General features: G+C 47.4%; 1 pseudogene; it reads left to right on the forward strand.

Moving 5' to 3' along the window:
- The first annotated feature begins 206 nt into the window (after positions 1-206).
- LOC130520814 (uncharacterized) lies at positions 207-5,010 on the forward strand (annotated as a pseudogene).
- Positions 5,011-6,096: the final 1,086 nt, after the last annotated feature.

Consider the following 6,096-nt stretch of genomic DNA (forward strand, 5'->3'; position numbering starts at 1 on the left):
GCTGTGTACGACTGTGCTGTGAGGCCCAGAGTGACAGGAAACCCACAACCTGTCTACAACAACACAGCACCCAGCTCCTGGAAAAGCTTCGTCACACCAGGGCCACATGACCCAGGAGGAGGTGTGCTCCTCTGTGTCTAACCATGCTGAGAGCAGAAAGAGCTGCCAGAAGAGAACAAGGCCACCACCGAATGTTGAACATCAGACAGTTTCTCCTCTGCTTTGGAGCTTCTTGCAGAGATGGAACCTTGGCTGTGGATTCTTCTGGCTGCTCTTTGCTTTGGTAGGTACCAGACAACCACACGCTGCCACTGCCTCACATTAGAGGCCAGAACTGTGTGCGTCAGATGTGGAAACTCTTTGAGCCACTCAGTGGATCATCTTGAGTGATTCCTGCATGTTCTTCTTCATCAGAGTGTAGAGGAGAAGACAAAGTGATGCAGCCACCAGAAGATGTTGTTGCTGCTGAAGGAGACACTGTTACACTGGACTGTACTTTTCAGACCACCGGCTCGTCCCCGAACTTGCTCTGGTACAAACAGGATGGGACCAGCAGACCCCAGTTCATCCTGAGGAGGTTCAAAGGTGATGAGGGGAAAAAGAAGATGATTTTAAGGAGAGATTTTCCTCCACACTGAACCCCACCATGAAATCAGCTCCTCTGAAGATCCAGGAGCTTCAGCTGTCAGACTCTGCAGTGTACTACTGTGCTCTGAGGCCCACAGTGACAGGAAGCAGCAGAAGTGCGCACTAAAACCTCCACAGTAAGGCCACACTGAGCAGCGGCCGCTAGAGGGCGACACACAGCGTCTCTTCCTGTCAGGAGATGTGATGACAAAGTTTTCTTCATCTTTAAAAATGATGAGAGAAATCAACCTGGAGCAAAGATGAAGAGGCCTCCAAGACAGGAAGAGGAACTATGTTGATTCTCTTTCATTATAAGTATTTTAAGTATAAAAACTATTAAAAAAATAGTTCTGGTGGTAGAACTATTGATGCATGAATGAGACACCAGAGAACCAGTCATTTCCTGTAGCTCCATTAGCTTCCACGGAGGCACCAACGAAGACTTCATGATGAAGATGAGTCGTCCTCACTTCTTCAGCTTTTTTTCTGGCATAAGAAAAATTCATGTGTTGTTTCCTCAGGTTGTGAGTTCTTCTGGGGCACCACAGGGCTGAAATCGGGTCCTCACATTTTCACCATTCTTTGACATGAATCATCTCATCAGACATCTAAAATCTCTCCTGTTGAGATGGAAAAACTCCCAAAACTTGGAGAGTCCAGCTGCTACAAGAAGCTGCTGCCAGTGTGCTGACCTGCAGCAACAGGGAAAAGGCAGATGAGAGAGGAGCTGGAGAGACTGAGGAGGAGCTCACTTGTAACTGAGCTGGAGAGGAGAGAAGAAGGGCAACATTGAGCAGAGCTGGATCCAGCACAGAGCAGACAGGTTCCTTTAGTTCACCATGCTGCCTCTGCTCTACGCTGCTCTCTGTCTGATGTTGCTCAGCGTTCTAACAGGTATGGATGATTAGTCAGCAGCAACTGTCGCTCTGCTCGTCCTCTTGGCACCATGGGAACGGATCAAACTCTTCCTGTAGGAGTCAGTGGAGAACAACTGACTGCAGTCCAGACAGAAGTGCTCAGTTTCAAAGACGCCGCTCTGAGGTCCACAAAACCGACACTGTCTACAAGAAGGCCATGAGCAGCCTCTAGTTCCTCAGGAGACTCAGGTCCTTCAGTGTCTGCAGCAGGATGCTCCACATGTTCTACCAGCCTGTCATGGCTAGCACCATCTTCTGTGCTGTAGTGTGCTGGGGAGCAGGCTAAGCTAAGGATGCTAACAGACTCCACAAACTCATTAAAAAGGCAGGTCTGTTGTTGGCTGTAGACTTGCAAACGTGGACGAGGTGGTGAGGGACAGGATGGTGTTGAAAGTGGGGACAATCATGGACAGTCCCCCCCCCCAGAACACAGTGGACAAACTGAGGAGCAGCTCCAGCAGCAGACTCCTGCCCTCGCTGCTCTAAGGAACGCTACAGGAAGTCCTTCCTGCCGTCCACCATCAGACTGTATAACTCATCCTAACCCAGCCAATAACAACAACTGTTTAAGGTTTATGTTGTCATTTTAATTCTATTTTATTCGATACTTATATATATATGCCTATAATATGTATATATTATATTATATATATGCTAATAATATATGCTGTATATATGCTCATAATGCTATAACATTCTAATCTTATTTGTATTTTATTTATTCTATTTCTATACTTTGTAAATACAAAACCGAGACTACAGTTATATTCATCCATGTTAGGCTGCTACAATTCAATTTCCCTACGGGGATGAAAAAAGTACATCTTGAATCTTGAATCTTGAATCTTGAATCTTGAATCTTGACTCTGTCCTACAAATACTCCAATCAAGCATCTGGCCCTGATCATTTCTTCTGGTATCACCAATATCCAGGAGAAGCACCAGAGTTCCTCCTGTATCTCAGGAAGTAACCTTATCACATGGTCAGAGGCTCTAAGATCACGGCCAAAGTTCTCCTCCAACGAGTCCAGAGACCGAGTGGATCTGCAGGTGTCCTCTGCTGCAGTTCCAGATTCTGCTGTGTACGACTGTGCTGTGAGGCCCAGAGTGACAGGAAACCCACAACCTGTCTACAACAACACAGCACCCATTCCTGGAAGCCTTCGTCACACCAGAGGGCCACATGACCCAGGAGGAGGTGTGCTCCTCTGTGTCTAACCATGCTGAGAGCAGAAAGAGCTGCCAGAAGAGAACAAGGCCACCACCGAATGTTGAACATCAGACAGTTTCTCCTCTGCTTTGGAGCTTCTTGCAGAGATGGAACCTTGGCTGTGGATTCTTCTGGCTGCTCTTTGCTTTGGTAGGTACCAGACAACCACACGCTGCACTGCCTCACATTAGAGGCCAGAACTGTGTGCGTCAGATGTGGAAACTCTTTGAGCCACTCAGTGGATCATCTTGAGTGATTCCTGCATGTTCTTCTTCATCAGAGTGTAGAGGAGAAACAAAGTGATGCAGCCACCAGAAGATGTTGTTGCTGCTGAAGGAGACACTGTTACACTGGACTGTATTTTCAGACCACCGGCTCGTCCCCGAACTTGCTCTGGTACAAACAGGATAGGACCAGCAGACCCCAGTTCATCCTGAGGAGGTTCAAAGGTGATGAGGGGAAAACAGAAGATGAGTTTAAGGAGAGATTTTCCTCCACACTGAACCCCACCATGAAATCAGCTCCTCTGAAGATCCAGGAGCTTCAGCTGTCAGAACTCTGCAGTGTACTACTGTGCTCTGAGGCCCACAGTGACAGGAAGCAGCAGAAGTGCGCACTAAAACCTCCACAGTAAGGCCACACTGAGCAGCGGCCGCTAGAGGGCGACACACAGCGTCTCTTCCTGTCAGGAGATGTGATGACAAAGTTTTCTCATCTTTAAAAATGATGAGAGAAATCAAACCTGGAGCAAGATGAAGAGGCCTCCAAGACAGGAAGAGGAACTATGTTGATTCTCTTTCATTATAAGTATTTTAAGTATAAAAACTATTAAAAAAAATAGTTCTGGTGGTAGAACTATTGATGCATGAATGAGACACCAGAGAACCAGTCATTTCCTGTAGCTCCATTAGCTTCCACGAGGCACCAACGTGAAGACTTCATGATGAAGATGAGTCGTCCTCACTTCTTCAGCTTTTTTTCTGGCAATAAGAAAAGAATTCATGTGTTGTTTCCTCAGGTTGTGAGTTCTTCTGGGGCACCACAGGGCTGAAATCTCGGTCCTCAATTTTCACCATTCTTTGACATGAATCATCTCATCAGACATCTAAAATCTCTCCTGTTGATGGAAAAACTCCCAAAACTTGGAGAGTCCAGCTGCTACAAGAAGCTGCTGCCAGTGTGCTGACCTGCAGCAACTCTAAGATCACGGCCAAAGTTCTCCTCCAACGAGTCCAGAGACCGAGTGGATCTGCAGGTGTCCTCTGCTGCAGTTCCAGATTCTGCTGTGTACGACTGTGCTGTGAGGCCCAGAGTGACAGAAACCCAACCTGTCTACAACAACACAGCACCCAGCTCCTGGAAGCCTTCGTCACACTAGAGGGCCACATGACCCAGGAGGAGGTGTGCTCCTCTGTGTCTAACCATGCTGAGAGCAGAAAGAGCTGCCAGAAGAGAACAAGGCCACCACCGAATGTTGAACATCAGACAGTTTCTCCTGCTGCTTTGGAGCTTCTTGCAGAGATGGAACCTTGGCTGTGGATTCTTCTGGCTGCTCTTTGCTTTGGTAGGTACCAGACAACCACACGCTGCCACTGCCTCACATTAGAGGCCAGAACTGTGTGCGTCAGATGTGGAAACTCTTTGAGCCACTCAGTGGATCATCTTGAGTGATTCCTGCATGTTCTTCTTCATCAGAGTGTCGAGGAGAAGACAAAGTGATGCAGCCACCAGAAGATGTTGTTGCTGCTGAAGGAGACACTGTTACACTGGACTGTACTTTTCAGACCACCGGCTCGTCCCCATATTTGTTCTGGTACAAACAGGATGGGACCAGCAGACCCCAGTTCATCCTGAGGAGGTTGAAAGGTGATGAGGGGAAAACAGAAGATGAGTTTAAGGAGAGATTTTCCTCCACACTGAACCCCACCATGAAATCAGTTCCTCTGAAGATCCAGGAGCTTCAGCTGTCAGACTCTGCAGTGTACTACTGTGCTCTGAGGCCCACAGTGACAGGAAGCAGCAGAAGTGCGCACTAAAACCTCCACAGTAAGGCCACACTGAGCAGCGGCCGTTAGAGGGCGACACACAGCGTCTCTTCCTGTCAGGAGATGTGATGACAAAGTTTTCTTCATCTTTAAAAATGATGAGAGAAATCAAACCTGGAGCACAGATGAAGAGGCCTCCAAGACAGGAAGAGGAACTATGTTGATTCTCTTTCATTATAAATGTTTAATGGCTTTTTTCACGCAAAGTATAAAAACCAAGTTAATGCAGTAAAAGAATTATATTGTCTCCAATTGTGGTGAAGAAGAGGAGTGAAAACAATCCCCAATATTGACAAAGATGAACAACTAAAATCAGAGAACAAAGAGCAATGATGTTAAGACAAAACAAGTTTGGTGGTAGAACTATTGATGCATGAAAGAGACACCAGAGAACCAGTCATTTCCTGTAGCTCCATTAGCTTCCACGGAGCACCAACGTGAAGACTTCATGATGAAGATGAGCCTGTCCTCACTTCTTCAGCTTTTTTTCTGGCAATAGAAAAGAATTCATGTGTTGTTTCCTCAGGTTGTGAGTTCTTCTGGGGCACCACAGGGCTGAAATCTGGGTCCTCACATTTTCACCATTCTTTGACATGAATCATCTCATCAGACATCTAAAATCTCTCCTGTTGAGATGGAAAAACTCCCAAAACTTGGAGAGTCCAGCTGCTACAAGAAGCTGCTGCCAGTGTGCTGACCTGCAGCAACAGGGAAAAGGCAGATGAAGAGAGCTGGAGAGACTGAGGGAGGAGCTCACTTGTAACTGAGCTGGAGAGGAGAAAGAAGGGCAACATTGAGCAAGCTGGATCCAGCACAGAGCAGACAGGTTCCTTTAGTTCACCATGCTGCCTCTGCTCTACGCTGCTCTCTGTCTGATGTTGCTCAGCGTTCTAACAGGTATGGATGATTAGTCAGCAGCAACTGTCGCTCTGCTCGTTCCTCTTGGCACCATGGGAACGGATCAAACTCTTCCTGTAGGAGTCAGTGGAGAACAACTGACTGCAGTCCAGACAGAAGTGCTCAGTTTCAAAGACGCCGCTCTGAGGTCCACAAACACCGACACTGTCTACAAAAGGCCATGAGCAGCCTCTAGTTCCTCAGGAGACTCAGGTCCTTCAGTGTCTGCAGCAGGATGCTCCACATGTTCTACCAGCCTGTCATGGCTAGCACCATCTTCTGTGCGGTAGTGTGCTGGGGAGCAGGCTAAGCTAAGGATGCTAACAGACTCCACAAACTCATTAAAAAGGCAGGTCTGTTGTTGGCTGTAGACTTGATAACGTGGACGAGGTGGTGAGGG

The sequence above is a fragment of the Takifugu flavidus genome, unplaced genomic scaffold (genome assembly GCF_003711565.1).
Source record: "Takifugu flavidus isolate HTHZ2018 unplaced genomic scaffold, ASM371156v2 ctg539, whole genome shotgun sequence".
In the NCBI taxonomy this organism is placed as follows: domain Eukaryota; kingdom Metazoa; phylum Chordata; class Actinopteri; order Tetraodontiformes; family Tetraodontidae; genus Takifugu; species Takifugu flavidus.